The sequence below is a fragment of the Pseudopipra pipra genome, chromosome 3 (assembly GCF_036250125.1).
Source record: "Pseudopipra pipra isolate bDixPip1 chromosome 3, bDixPip1.hap1, whole genome shotgun sequence".
NCBI lineage: Eukaryota > Metazoa > Chordata > Aves > Passeriformes > Pipridae > Pseudopipra > Pseudopipra pipra.
Window position 1 is genome coordinate 6,853,135 of NC_087551.1, and position 15,707 is coordinate 6,868,841.

At 39.7% G+C, this 15,707-nt stretch overlaps 1 protein-coding gene across 4 annotated transcripts in view; it reads left to right on the forward strand.

The window, feature by feature from the left end:
- Window positions 1–15,707, forward strand: part of MACROD2 (mono-ADP ribosylhydrolase 2) — an 841,246-nt gene that overhangs the window by 468,555 nt on the left and 356,984 nt on the right. The window lies entirely within an intron of this gene.

The window sequence follows — 15,707 nt, forward strand, 5'->3', positions numbered from 1 at the left end:
ATCATACAAATTCCCTCTACATGACCTTAGGGGTGCCTCATTGATTTTCTTGCAGTTACTGGACTTCCTGTGTTATCTCTGAATCTCTAAAAATCCTAAGACCTTCTGTGCTCTTTTTAAGGGGTGCTGGGTTCATTCTTTGAACCCTCCTCTGTCAGAAGTCCTCTTCAGCATTAAAAAGAGTGTTAGGTTTTCCTAGAAATCAAGGAGGTTTTAGGTGAGACACTTTCAGGATAAAATAAATTGTTATCTATATTCATAACTGTATGAAACACACTTCTGTCCATTGTTTTTCTGTATTGTGCCTTTTAATGAAACACGTGGTTCCTAAAGTTTCAGATTAAAGAATTTGGGCAGGAATGCAAAAGAGTTTGTTCCTAAGGCTCTGTCTCTTTGTGAAACCTTTCTGTGGCTTTTTGGCAAGACTAGAAACCTGTGAAAAGGGTACTATTAGTTCAGAGACTTTCAAACAAGGTTGGGTGCTAACCCAAGACTTTCCTGAATTTTACAGAACCTTCTACTTGCCTTCCTCTTTCTGTATTGCAGTATAAGAAATCTTTGCTTCCGTAGGAGCAGCCCCCAGTTTTATTTCCACTCAGTGCTATATGCTTTATGTGTGTTATCTATTCCTAATATGAAGTTTCAACAGTATGCACAGCTTATATCCACAGTAGCCATCTATCACTTGAAAGAAGGCTTTAATTAACAGAACCCTAATTTTAATGAGGTACTGAGCTATGATCTTGTAAGTTCTGCAGCACAGAGAATCACTTAGTTCAGGTTCACTTGTAACAATCCTCAGCAGCACAGTGTGTTTTATGACTTATTTAAGAGATTTTGATGTTAATCTAGGAGCCCTTTCTGGAGTAACAGTGTTCTTTACCTTGTAAGCATACTTTGAATTAATTGTGTTATGTTTTTGAAGCAACGATACTCCTACTTGCTTTTCTGATCAAAAATTCCTGGTATGTCTGAACTATTCACCCTGGGCCTCCAAGAGGGATTCACTGCTCTCAAATCCTTTCCAAAAGCATCTTTGCTTGCAAATACCTACCTAGGCCAGGGTAGGTATTATTTTCACAGAAATCACTCGTGTTTCACAACTGCAGTGAAGTAAAGAGGTTATGTCTCTTCCCCAAGATCCTTCTCTCCCGTCTGCAGGAATGAGTGCTGGGCAGGAGAAAAGGACAGTTCTGGGTGTCGTGGTTGATGTCCTGGCTGAGATGCACTGATTTAAACACCCTGGGCCTGACACAAGACCAGAAGGTGGGAAGTGAGGCAGGGAGGGTTCCGTGCCAGCTTCCTGTATCCTCATGTCTGAGCCAGCCCATCACCGCTCCTTGACTGATCTGAAGCGACAGCAGCATGATGAGCTGCTTTAGCCTGTGAGGAGCTCTCCCCGCTCCCCAGGGGCAACTCCAGCATTCTGGAGACAGACCTATCTTACAAGATCCCTTTCCCTGAAAACGCAGCGTGGGGGGTGAAGATGGTGGCTCTGCAGCAGTGTGAAAATGTTCCCTTTGTGGGAGGGATGGCCCTGGGGCAGCAATGCCTGCTGCTTTCCCTGCTGCTTCCCAGAGCCCTCGCTACGCAGAGCACGTAGGGGAATTTAAGAATGAATCCCTGTGTGAGTTATTTTCTTCCCTCTTTTGAAGTATTATCGCTTACAAGAAGCCATTCAGGTTGTTGTGAATGTTTTTTTTTAATGGGGACATTATAAAGACAGGGCTCCCCCACAGAACCAAGAACCAGAAATGCTGAAATAGTTCCCTGACAATGGAAAAAGAATGTCATTCTGGCAGATTTTGAACACTAAGTATCCAGTTGCTTATCCATAGCAAAATAGAAAATTCATAGAGATCAAAACTGGGGGCACATTTTTGCAGATAATAATTACACATGAATCTAAACTTTTAATTATTTCATTGTGAATAATCCAAATGACCCAGTATTAACTGTTTGTTTTTGGGTTTTTTTGTAACTATTATGGACCTCTAGTAGTATTTTTTTAAAAAACTGAGTAGAATCAAGGAATGGCTTGGGTTGGAAGGGACCTTAAAGACCACTTACTTGCAACCCCCCTGCCGTGGGCAGGGACACCTCCCACTAGACCAGGTTACTCAGAGCCCCATCCAACCTGGCCTTGAACTTCCAAGATGGGGCATCCACAGATTCTGTGGGCAACCTGTTCCAGTGCTTCACCACCCTCACAGTGACAACTTTCTTTCTAATCTCTAATCTAAACCTATTCTCTCAGTTTGAAGCCATTCCCCCTTGTCCTATCACTCCATACCTTCTTGTAGCCCCCTTTGGATGTACTCCAGGACAGGGTTGACTTCCTGGGCTGTGAGTGCACATTGCTAGCTTGTGTTGAATTGCTTATCCAACAGCATCCCCAATTCCTTCTGCTCAGGGCTGCTCTCAATCCATTTTCTGCTCAGCCTTGTGCTGGGATTGGGCCGACCCACGTGCCGGAAAGAAATACTGTGTTTTTAGCAAATTGATATGTTACTTAATATCCTGCTGATTTACCATTCATTTCCATGAGCACATGTATCACCAGCATTCACACTCAAAGTGTGGATTTTTGTTTGCATTTTTTAAAAATGTGCATTTCGTAACATTTGAGTTCAGCATAATTGTCCAACTTCCCCATCAACCTCTATTTCATACTATCAAGAAGCTCCACTTCCAGAATTTAACTGGTGCTTTTGTTCAAATTATTAGTAAATTGTTTTGTACTAACATCAGCAAACGATGAGAATAATTTTGTTTGAAACTAAGTAATCTTCCTATTCAAGGGCTGGTAAAAGAAAACTTAAATCAGCATTCAAGTTACTATTCAGACTGTTTATTTTAACTGATGGTGCATTTTCATTGTCTTGTCCTACTCATGTTGTGATGAGAATGTAGAATTAGACCTGGTATCCATGGTTCATACCACAGATAAATGTAATTCTACCCAACTCTTGTTCATCAGCTGGTAATTGAGAACATCAGCAATGGTTTCCATTTTAGTCTCAAGCTCCAACAGTTTTGTTTGTGGGGTTTTTTGGTTGGTTGGTTGGTTGTTTTTTTTTTCCCCTCCAGATTTTAGCAGAAGCAAATGTGCACTTACTTTGGCAATCTCATTTCAAGGGATGTGATTGGAATCTTCTTTTTGGAAGAGTCAGTGTGTATTTCTTCTTGGACCTGAACCCCCGCTGAACACCTACAGCTACTCAACTAGTTTTTACAATCTGTTGTCCTGTAAAGTAATAAATGGCCCAAATTTTCTACACACTAATTAAAATTCCATTTCTCATGAATTCCTTAATCGAGAGCAAGTCATTATGTGCTTTGTTGATTCTTAAGTGCAAAGATAATTGCAATGGGCAGCATGAAAGTGGTTTGATTATTGCCTGTCGACTCTTGTGAATTCTAATAGGTCTAATTGCATAGCATCAATTCATCATCTCAGCATCACTTTTTATTATTAGCTCTCTGAATTGTAATGTGCTCATAAAGAAGTGTAGTAGTATATCAAGGCTGACATGATACCTGGCCTATTGTAATTTTCCTTCCTTACCTAATGTTACTATTGAAATTAGAAGTTTATTATACGGTCACCCTTTCCAGAAACTGGTTTAAAATTTGTCTCCATGAAGAAGAGGATACTGTCTTCCTCTGAATTTGCATTTGTAATTTCTCTGCTAAATGATAGTCAGTCCTATTTTTTTTTTTTTTTTTTTACTTTTCTAAATCGTTCCCATAAATCCTGACTGTAATGTGTTGGCTGAGAAACATCCATCAAAAGCTTTATGGCAGGGTTCTTTGTTATTGCTGAACGTTTGTTAGATGATGGGGACTCTAATGAGGTGAAGTTCCCAACAAAACTTTTATTGGTTGAGAAGCAGGAGAAAAGGGGTGTTTGGATATATTAGAATTTCATTCTGTGGGAATTTGGGAAGGGGGATTGGTTTTGTGGAGTGTATTTTCTTTTTTTTCTTCCCCCCCCCCCTTTTTTTTTTGTCCTTTGTTTTTTTCCCCTAAACCAAAGGGTATCAGTGTAGAAAATCTTAAAAGTAGCTAAGGATAACTATAGAGGAAAGCACAGTATTTTGACTAAAGGTTATGAGGTTCTGGATTAGTAATTTTTCATGAATTTTACTGCAAATTTGCAGAAAAATTATAGCTTCTCTGAAAGATGAAGTTTCTACTGAACCAAATATTTAAATAAAAACCCATGAACACTGTCAGCACAAACATGGGATAAAAAAGTTTCCTCTTGAGTTTCCTTAAAAATGCCTTTGTGCTTGCACTAAAGCTTTGCCTTTTCCTAAAACTTCACAAGCATAGTGAGATCCTCGCCCCAGATTCCTCATCCTTGGCCTTTTCCATCTGCTGCTGCAGCACTGGTACTATCTACAGACTCCTCAAGGCACCAACAGTACTGCAAAGTGATCTTCCAAGGGTGGGTTTTAACACTTGACCATGGAAATGACACTAGTGAAGCAATTGGATTTACATTTTCCAACATGTTTCCTGCAGACAAAGAATCCGCGACGAAAACACGTGTATAAGGTTGGGATTTTTGCAATGGTTGGTGTCAAGCATTTTGCCTGCCTTTGGAATAAAAATGTGCAGTGGTTTCACAAGGACCCGTGAAAGCACATGTCTGTGTTTGGTTTTCTTTCCTGCTGTCTCTCCCAACATGTTTTTTGCTCGCTTGAGTGTTTCGTGTCACTCAGCTGGCAAGGTCAGCCAAGTGGTTTGCTGCTTCACGTGCTCCCATTCTGGCTCTTTGTGAACAATAAGAGCTGACATTATTCTTGAAGCAATTGCTTTCATTCTGAAAATACCAGTCTGTCTTTCCAACAACCCACGTTAAGGGGAGACAGTGCTGTGAAGTACAACTTTATACTTGGACTTCTAAAAATTCCACCTCATCCTCAAGCTGGCGTTCAAGTGGATAATGTGATTTTGCAGACATTTCCTCTTTCCCTGGAGAAATGATGCATTGGGCTTGTGGGCACTGCGGGTGGCAAAATAACCATTTTGCTTCAATAGCAAGTGCAATAAAATTTACAAATATTTTTCTCGGTATGGTTTCTCAGAAACTGAGCAGTTCCCCTCAGCAAGGGACAGTCTTGTGCTTGGAAATGACATCTTGTTCTGACACTGGGCACCCTCGTGAGCTTTGCCATCTCCACATTAGGTTTTTTCAAAGACATTGCTGCATTTACAAGTCATTGCTGCCTTTTCTAGCCCCAGTCTTTCTGGTTCCCGGTTCCTAAACACCGACATCCTGTTTGAGCAACTTGAGTTGGAAATTCAGCACTTGGATTATTGTGAAAAGCTTGTGACAGGTTGGTGAGATGCTACGATGTGACTGAGAGCACAAGTTGACTTTATTTACATCTGTGTTTCTTTTACAGAAAGTCAGAGCTCAAGACTGTCCTTCAGCAGCTCTTTTAGCTCATTACATGACTTTCCAGAAGGTTGTTTAAGTACATTTTTCTCAATTGAGCTGAACAAGAGGTGACACCAGTGTTTCTCCAAGGGCTCTTCCCGGTGACATTGACACGGAGAACATTAGCAGTGCAATAAGCCTCGGCAAGTTGTTAACAGTTCACTTTGCAATACGTTTTTTACATCTTGGAAAAAAAGAATGGTTTCCCCATTTCTTATTTTGCAACGTTTGCTCCTGCTACAAATTCAACTGTTTACAACTTTCAGTGATGCAAAACACTCTCAAGATGTTTGTCAAAGCTTGTTTTTCACTTGGAACCACAGGAGCATTACATATTGTGCAAAATATCATACCACAATTTTCTCTAAATATCCTGGTTGGATGCATTTCATGTTTCTTACTTAGCTTTTGTGTCTGCCAGCCATTCTGAGCACGTTTGCTGGAGACTTTTAGCTCCTTTCCACCTCAGTGGTGCTCACCTGTGGTGTTGGTGAGCTGAGAGCAGCTTCTATACCACAGTAACCTGGCTGAACTGGCCAGGCTAATTTATATTTTATATTATATATTTATTATTGATTAATATTAATAATGAAATTATTAATTATATATATTAATTAGCTGGCTGAGCTAATTTATATTGTATATATACATTATATATACAATTTCAAATTAGCCTCTTTGCTCATTTTGTTTGAAGCATTTTGAGAAGCAATAGCTGTTTATTAACAAAGTGTGCAGGTAGCAAGGTTGAAGCACTGAAGTTCTTCTCTAAATCTGTTATTTTTTCCTCTATTCTGTATCTATATCACAGTCTGTGCAGATACAGGTCTTTATTTCCCTCCTCCCTTTAGGATCATGCCCTGCCCCCATCATCTGCTGGCTTTGCTTTTAGGATGGATTGCAGAGCAGTGGATTCCAAGTGCTAATATTTGTCTCATTGCCAGCTGATGAAACTAAACTATCTTTCAAACTGGAGAGCATCTCTGGGGACGAGGCGAGGAGGAAACGGCCAAAGGAATTTATCACGGATGCTCGGCATGCTCTGCATTCCCACAAGTTGATGTCTGGAATATGTTGATATCAGGAGGGTGCTTTGCCGTGGTTTCAGCCACCTAAAATTAAAATACAATTGATGATAGAAAGTGAGATTCCTCTTCTAGGCATGAAGTCTCATGCTACGGTTCAAAGAGCTGTCCGGTTATTTCACTTATCACACTTCTATGAAGCAATTAAAGTGGCACTGCCAACTTGAAATCTAGTCAGCTTTTAAAAATGAGTTGAGCCTGCTTTTGGTTGCTGCATCATATATCCCTCTTTCCATTGGCTGTGTTGGGCTGAGTTTGGGGGAGAGGTGGCGATAGTAAATTGAATTTTTTCCTCTTTTTGTTGTTTTGTAATGGACTCATAGGTGTAGCAGGGAAAGCATCTCTGAAGGAAATGACAGTACAGAAAGATTTGTGAAAATTACAGAAGAGAAATACTTAAGATCAAGTAAATCAGAGAAACTCTGTATGTTTTTCTTGTGAAAGTAAAAAGGTAGGAAGAGTGAGATTTTTCAGAGGTGACCTTTAAAAGATAAAATGCTAACTGTGCATTCCTTCTTTCTGGGGAAGGTGTGCTCTCCTTTCCTTTGCTGGTGTTTGGATCCTTGTTACCTTTAAGCAGTGGTCTCCCTGATGTCAGTGGGACCACTCCCAGGCTGGAAAGGAGTTCTCCAGCTGGGAGTGTAAACACTGTGTTTATTGCTATGAGGAAAGTACAGCATCCCCTGTATAGATTGCAGCCCTGTAGCACAGTTCACATCTCTTCACCTCTGTCTTTTTAAACTGGGAATGTATGTTTAAAAAAAAATTGTTTCAGTCTTGTCATTTCTCACTTTCTCCTCCTTCTGCATCCACTTGGCTTTGAGAGGTGATAAATGGTGCCAAGAGGCTGCACAAGGCTCTGCTATCTGTGTTGCAAGAGCAGTGTGGTTTGTGTCAAGGGAAATACTGAACTTTAGCTTGGTTTTAAGTGTTCAAACTTGAAAGTTAATCAGGCTGATTTAGCTGCTACTGGTTTCTTTAGAAGATACATGGAGAACCTGTAATTTTATCACCTTCTTCTTTCTTTCCTAAAGAAGACATGCAAAATCCTTAGCAAAGCATCTGTTTTCTGCTGTGAGAGATATGTAGATTAGAGAAGTGTCAAATGAAAAAGATGAGCTCTGATTTTTGAGGTGAAAGAAGTTTGTTTATCCTGAAGAAAACATATAGAAATAGCAAATGAAAAAAATGAATGTGATAACTTTTTGTAATGTGCTGCCCTCAAGGAATAGATGCACCAGTGAAGCTATGAATATAATACATTTTTCCTTGAAACTTTAAGTCATACTTTATTGCCTCTTGAAGAAGCCAGTAAAACTACCTATTAAAGAAACAGTTCTTCCAGTCTGATTTTTAAAAACCTTTTTACCTGAAGTGATCTGATTAAAAAATTTGTATCCTTTCACTGGGCAGATAAAACCAGTGCTGGCTTTCCCTTCTTTTCACCCACTGCTAATGTGCAATTAGGTGTTGTTTAGTTTGGTCTTCTGAAAACTTCCCGATATAATCACCAGTCCTCTCAAATGAAGATCAATGTTTCATAAACTTTTTATAAACTTTTATGCCAATATTCTTAAATCCTGTGTGAAGGACAAATAATTTGAGCGATTCAATAATTTCATGACAGGCAAGAAAGCCTTTAAGTATTGGCACAGTGATCTGGGGACCTGCTTGTGTTCAACATGTCCCATGCCCACAGCAAACATGATGTGTTGGATTGTTTTCTGAGTCTCCTGGGATGCCTTCCTTTGTTTTAGCGTCCCTACAGTGATCTTGACTGAATAACAAAAAGCAGTTTAATAAGTAATGCTAATAAAGTTATCAAAACAGAATTTGCGCAGGGAAAATCCTTAAAATAGGAAATAAAGAGCTTGTCCTATAGCTTGTTAAATTATCAGAGCACTCTGTAGCACTGTTCAGCACTCACAGGGAAGTGAAAAAGTTCAAGTTCTGAGTGTTAGTCTTTTCTGGGTAAAAATAGTCTGGTGCTGTGTTTTGTAGTGAGGCTGAGTGAGGTTTTTTGTGGATGGGATTATTTTTGTGTGTGTGTGTGTGTTTTGTTTTCCTCACCTCCTAAAGATCATATTTGTGCTTTAACTGTGCAATGCACCAGCAGAGGTAACTAGATCAGCTTTAACTGAACCGGGTTGAACACTATGAACAGCCCAACTGTGACTAGGGGGTCCATGCTTTGAGAAACTGAGAGCGTTAATTAGCTTGTTTCTGATTTCTGTGCCCTTGTAATTAATGCAATTCCAAAACTAGAACTGGAGTTAACTTAAACCCCATTTGCAATTTTAGAACTTGTGTTGCACGCTTTCATGGATAATATTTGCGAGCTTCTGTTTTGAATTCAGAATCAAGTGGGGTTAAATATAGCTTAAATTTACGTAGTTGCTGTTATATCCTTCACCGTGCTGTGTATTTTAATGTATGTTTTTTGTGAAACAGCACTAAAACTGTGTCTTGATGTCTTAAGAATAAACACTCAATTTGGGGCAAGCAAGTTTATTTTTGAGTGCTGAAAAGCCTTTTGACTTATCAGATATAACTTCTTCTGCTGTTCAGTACAGTGGAAATAGAGAATCTTTATGGCTCATGCTTTCCTACATGTAGCAAACATAAACCAAAAGACAGATTAAGACATTTTTGTCTGTAGCTTTGTCCACTTGCAAAGAAAATAATAGTCAGTGAAATTTGGAGAGCATTGCTTGAGTCAAGGGGGTCACTTAGTATGTGTTTCATGAGCCACTCAATGAGGACAGTGCTTGGCCAAACTCCTCTTTGCTGCTACAGCAAAGTGAGGTCTGCTCTAGTGTGCTGTGGACAAAATCTGCTTAATTTCATCTGTTCTGTTTTCCCAAGTATATTAAGATCTTTATTTGTGTGAGTGCTGTGCAGAAGGGAACAAGGATAACATCTGAGCATTTCTGCTGCAAATTCCTCCAGTCCAGATTAAAAAAGAAACCAGAAGTAACAAGTCACAATTTCATGTTAAGTCATGTCATGCTCATTTCATGTTCGTTTGTATCACACCATGAATATCCCAAGTGGAGCCTTTTAGCTTTACACGTTGGCAATTATTTCCATGGAAGTGGTGGGGCCGTCTGTCTCGCCGCTGCTTTGACATCTGTCATCGTGGCACTAAATTGCTTTGTAAAACCTATTACTTTGGAATCTAGTGTAGTGTCTCTTAATTGCACCACTTGCTTGTCCTGCCTGAACAGAGCCTACTTTTGTTTCGGCGGTTAATGGTGAGGCCCTGATGGCAGAGCGATGCTGTAAGTTCATTGATGGGAGGGGAACCGCTCTGGGATTACACAGACATACTTAGGCCTTGTATTTCATGACAAGCACGAGTGCCAGAAAGGCTTGGGCTCTGACTTGTGTGACTTAATTCTCTGGCCGGCTGTCGAGGCAGTGGTGTAACCGTCGGGAACAAGCTCCCTGTGTTTTCCAGCTTCCCACGGATGCCGAGCGCCCGTGCTCTGGTAAATGCAGCCTATTGAGCACAGACTCCTGTGGCTCCCTCAAGGATCTTTCAGGCTCAGCAAATCCTTCGCCTCTCCCTTTGGGAATATTGTTTTCTGACTGTGCTGTCTTGTAGTTAGGATATACACCTAACCCGCTACGAGGAATGCTGGTTAATAATTTACAATAAACATATTCTTTACCTTTTCTTGGCAGACAATGCCATTTAGGTGAAAAATGGCTTAAATATTTCACACGAATGACTTCTAGATATCACAGCTTTTGCAGCTAATGAAACTTTTTTTTTTTTTTGGTTCACCCAAAACAGCTAATTAATCACTGCAGGCAGCTATAAAAGGTACAAAGTTCAGATTGAGCTGTGCTTACTGCGTCAAGCTTAAAAACCTGAGACTCTCTTTAACTGCTGATAAATGCAATATATGTAAAGCAAAGAAATGCTTCTGAACTGAGTAACTGTGTCCTACGTAGTCACACAGAGCATTCAGTGATCTGTATAAGACATCTTACATTTATAATATTCAGCTCCTCTGATCTAGTTTTGGAGGCACATATAAGTAAATAAGTTAAATTAGACTGTGCTCCGATGGGATTCATTTAAGCTAAACTTAAATTACCAGTTGTTACACACTGAAAATGCACATTTTATGTGCAAGTGCATGTAACTAGAAATAGAAAATGAACAAGCTGAGCAATTTGTATACCAAAGTGTTGAGCTGTGTGCATTCCTGAAGAATAAGGGAGAAGCCAGTAGGTATGAATATCCAGAGGTAATTCCACTTCCCACCAGCTCAACTTCAGCTGTCCCTTTTTAGCACCAATATGTGGTGCTTATTGTGTAAATGAACTGGTAAGATTTACAAATGGCGCCCTTACTGTTCCAAGTTTTTTGTCGGATTATTTTTTGTTTAATTCAGTGGCACAGGCAGTGCTACCTTCCTCCTTAAAATTCATACAGTTCCCACTGTGATTGACAGGGCACAGCTTTATTATGCAGATAGTGAGATGGGCTGATTATGGCCATGAATGTGTGAATGGGGTGAAGGAGAGAAATGTGTAATTGTTTCTGGCCATGGTTCATTAACCATGTGAATGTGCCACACTCACATCTGTAAGGGAAGGAAAGAGATGAACTTATTTGTACTTTTCCAGTTGTTTGGAAAAACTCATTACGCTAATATTTTTGCTGTCTAGTGGCTTTCACAAAGGACAAGGGAAGAGTAAATTACATCAAAAGTAATTTACATCAATCTTCCAGGTTGTTTTTTTGAGGCACAGTCACTTCTCTTCCTCCTTTTCCAACTGGAAGTTGTGTTTCATCTTTGGCTGTGCTGTTCTGCCCCTTCTCCATAGCAGTGCAGATAAAAACTTGTGTGACAAACACCACATTAAGATGTATAGACTGACTTCTTTAATAAAAAAGACCAGAGAAAACAAGCCTCATTGGCCTTTTTACACATAGTTTGTACTCTACAGCAGATGTAGTTTCATTTTTGAAATATCTCCTTTCCTTATAAACACTGCTTTAAAACTAAATGGCTTCATTAGCATTAAAAGCAGTTTGATCCATTGCTGTGGCCCGAATCCCAGATGAGAATATACCTTCCTTGGGGGCTCTCCACCTCGGTTTACTATTGAAAATGTAAGCAAACATCTCTGCTCTGTGTACACAAAGTGATTTACGAACCCTTGGATTGCAGCTTTCTTTTTAATGAAGTTTCCTATCACTGTGCTTGGCTGGAAGACTGACCACAGTAAATCAGCAGCTTCACAGCAGTGCTGGCAGCTTCATTTGACATAAAAGTTTAAAATACTACAATTGGCGAGTGTGGCATTCTCTGAGGGCTGACTGTTCCCAGTTGTGCTCTGTTTACCTGGGTTTGGAGACCAAAAAACTGTGTTTTGGGTTTTGGGAAGTGCTTGTATCTCTTGCTCCTGTTTCTGCTCATTAAGAAGTGCTCAGATAGCAAAAGTGTGCAGGAGCTACAAGAAGGAACAGGAGCTGTTTGGTAGCATGGATCTCTACCAGGCTTTTCCGACCAACTACATCTTTTTTGGAGTTTTTCTATGTTTCCCCTGGTTTAAAAATCTTTAGGTGATGAGACTACTTCTGTTCCATGCTGTTGTGCCTCTGCACGCACAGTGTACCTTCAGCCTGTCGTTATCCCCACAGCTTGTGCTCCCATCTTTTTTGCCCTCTGCAGTCAATTTTTTATCTCCCGTGGTGAAACTCAACCCTGTGCCTGTGTCCTGTGATGGTCCTTTACCACGGTGTTTGCTTCAGAAAGGCCGTGCTCCTCTCCAGGGTGGAAGCTTGTTCTGCACAGTGGTAGAGTGGTGTGGAAGGTGCCAGTTAGAGCCTGCACATCCATGGTTGTCATTCCCAGCAGTCTGGAAGTTTGCATTTGAGCCTGGCTGCTGTGATGGGTGGTCAGAGCAGCAGGGCAGCAGTTCTGCCTCAAATTTCCTTGTAGAGAAATGCCTGTAGACTCCCCCTACAGCACACCCTCCCTCCTCCAGCTCCACAGCGAACAAATTTCTCTGGGTCTGTACAGGTAAAATGTACGAGCAGAAAGGAAACTTTATTGTGACAGACAAGCTTGAAGATTGACATAGTCTTGGTCGATATATTAAAGATAAATGGCTCTGCTTCAGCCTGTGAAGTCTGATCCTGATGTAGTAACTGCATGGGCTGAAGGAGGGGGGAGAGCTGTTTTATTTTCTGGTTTGTTTGCTTTATGTCTGTATAATCTCAAAGGGGTTTGCCTGCCTGCAAACCTTAAGGTATTGTGGAATAGCAGAATAATGTGTAGCTTCGGAAATGTATGTATACACTGATTTTATTGACAGAGTACAACAATGAAATTATTACTTTCCTGTTTGTCTGCTGACCATGAAGGACACTGGCATATTATTAATGCTACTCTGCTAGTAAAATCTTTATCATGTGTTTCAGAATAATAATATGTCTAAGAAAAGCATTTTTATTGCTAATAATATGCCGTAAACTATTACAATAGTTGTGATATTTTGTAAACCAATTCATAGAATCATGGAATGCTTTGTGTTGGAAGCGACCTTAAAGTCTTTTAGTTCCAATGCCCCTCTCATGAGACGCTTCCCACTTGATCAGGTTGGTAAGGGTCCTGTCTAAAGAGCCACCTGTGACGGACTTGGAAAAATTAAAAGACAATAACGGCATTAAATGTTACCTATTTACATGAAGTGTCTGGTGCAGTGGCAGAGGGTTGCTAACAAGGCCACATGAAAATACTGAATTGGGAAGTTCTGAAAAAAAAGATGACAAGGAAAACATTTTGCATTTATTGAGCTGAGAATTCTTGAAACTTGTGTTTAATAATGGAAGACTAAAGGAATGGAGTTAAACATTTAATGAGTGAAATGTATCTAGAAATCATACTGTGGGAGTTTTATACAGAAAGACACGAGCAAGAATTTAGTACTTGGGCTGTTCCCCAGAACTCCTTCTTGTCTTTAAGTAATAAATTAATAATTTAAGCTTTTATACTTTCAACCAGCTGCACCTTGAAGTGCAAGAAACTCAGCCTTAGCAGAAAGAGGGAAATGTTTATGACTCTTTCTTTTATTATTCATCCTTTACATGTTCTTTTTAAGTTGGTTTTATAGTCGTTCCTTTATTTGCTTGTTGGCTGATGGGTGTTGTGAATTGGAAATGCATCATGGTACCTCTGATCTTGATGTCTATAAATGTAGAATGAACTTGATTGAGATCAGATTCATGAGTATATTCCCTCCCCTGTAGGATCATAGAATCATTTAGCTTGGAAAGAACCTCTAAAGTCATTGAGTCCAACCATTAACCAGCACTGCCAAGTCCACTATTAAATCATGTCCCTTGCTCAGTAATTGTAGTTTACCTCTCCCAAAAATAATGAAAAAAGAAAGTCAAGAGAAGGTTTTTTTTTTTTCTTCCTCCGGAGTTGCCAACACTTCCAAATAAAAACATTCCTTGGAAAGTGTCAACCTGAAGGGAACTGCTGTAGTCATGAGCTGAAATCAAGGTCTTCCCTAACGGAAGTACTCTCACGACCTTATCTCTGCACACAGAAGCAAATTTTAAACTAGCTTGCTTTTTTTTTTCTAGCTCTTAATAGTTCTCAGTTTTTGATAATAGCTGAAACACCTGTGAAAACACAACTCTTTTTCTGAAATCCCAGGATGTCTTAGTCCCCTGATATCATCCTGCTCGGCAGTGGATGAAGGCTCAGCACCTCTGTAATGATTGAGTTGCAGAGAGGGTTCGCTGGAGCCCATGTCTGGCAACTGTGACATTCGACAGAAATTATCCAATCTGTCCATCTGAGAAAATTACTGTGATCAAAATCAACCTTTTATTTACTTCTCAGGAGGAGGGTTTTCTGTAGCAGTTGGGGAAGTTTGGCTCCTGCGGGTTTCAGTCTCTGTTGCAGCCGATTCCTCGGTGTTTCTGGGCACTGGGATTCAGACGTGCTTTTATTTGATGATTTATCAAGACTTAGTGGCTAATGTAAAGAAAAATTTTGGAATTGTTTGAAACATCATGCCTCAGCATATAAGGCACCTTCTGAGTAGCAGAGAGCAGAACTTGGCAGATGGCATCTGGATTTTAAAAAGTGTGTATCTTAATATTAGTTTGTCCATTTTCTCTTACGCCTTGGATGGAAATAATCAAAGAGAGCTTGGACAAAGAATAATGGTGTGAATTCTGTAGGATTTGAGAGTAAATTAAAATATTCTGGAGTGTAGCAACAGCAGATGTTGCTTGGAAACCTGTCCCATATGGATAGGAACGCAACCAAACCAATGGGAACAGTGGAACTGCAACTTGAAAGCATAGTCCCTGTTTGTGTAATGTTGCAAAAAAATAGTGCCACTGTTGTAGGGATGATAAGGAAACGTAGAAAAAAAAATACATTCCACCATAACTCATTTTATTGTGTTCACATATACTATAGAAAAATGATATTTAAAAAGTAAATGTGCCTCCTGGTAGTAAAATCATGATACCTTTTAGTTTGTAGATTTCTTTGCAAGGCTTTTTTACTCCAGGCTTCTAAATTCATTTTTCTTATAGCACTTTAGAGACTCTGATTGATTGCAGTATCTGATTTTGATGAGTCCAAAGGCGTCGTACCTCACATATTCCTGGGCTGTGCTTTCTATTTTTGTTCATTATAAATTTCTTCAAACAGAATATTTTGTTTTATGGCATGGCGTCTCCATCTGGTCTGACGTGAGAGGAAAGCACTTAACAAATTCGTAGGTCACAACTTTTCTTCTCTTAAAAGTGGTTGCTGAGAAAAACCTGTGTTTTTCCATTGATAAGCTGAGGTTTTGTGTGGTGAAGTTTCCCAGTTGAGTGGACTTTGAGGAGTGAGAACAACTGTTTCAAAGTTTATAGTATTTACAGTTGTAGAGGTGTAAAGATTTGGAGGATTTGTGAAAACATTTCATCTCTCCTGCGTGTGCATTGCAGTGGACATGTAGCAAGGGTTTAGTGCACCTTTCTCATTTTTGCCAAAATACTTCAAAATTTAACCTTTACTGTTTAATTATTACATTTTTAATTATTACACATGTAGCTTATTATGTGATTTCCGTTTATAAACATTTTCTTACATAATTGTGTCTAGGTACAAGACCAGATTGGATTGTTGTGT